The sequence below is a fragment of the Dendroctonus ponderosae genome, unplaced genomic scaffold (assembly GCF_020466585.1).
Source record: "Dendroctonus ponderosae isolate FM_Combo_2020 unplaced genomic scaffold, Dpon_F_20191213v2 Dpon_F_20191213_7, whole genome shotgun sequence".
Classification (NCBI taxonomy): Eukaryota; Metazoa; Arthropoda; class Insecta; order Coleoptera; family Curculionidae; genus Dendroctonus; species Dendroctonus ponderosae.
The window spans coordinates 2,708,063-2,708,420 of record NW_026018916.1 but is presented as its reverse complement, the minus strand read 5'-3'; positions in this window follow the sequence as shown (position 1 = coordinate 2,708,420).

Here is a 358-nt window from a genome sequence, read left to right as displayed (position 1 = left end):
AGCACTAGAAGCAACGAGGAGTTTGGCATARCCATTTATCAGTTTAGAGAAACTGCGTCAAATTCGTGCCTGCATGAAAAGAAAACTTTCCATTTGAATTTTAGATGCTTTAAATAGTGCGAAATGTTTTGAAAACACGATGCATTTCCATTGGCAGAACATGTTCGGMTCTAGAAGTTCATAAAATGCGCTCTATCCAAGGGCGGATCCAGGGGATTTCGTCACYCACGTTGTTACGACTGAATCGACTTTTCAATTCTSTATCCAACAATGCAAAACGAATTATCTGGCTCGAATGGTTCTTGAGAAACTTCGAAAAAAGCAGCGTCATCTTCAAGTGGATTTTGCAACTCAAAAA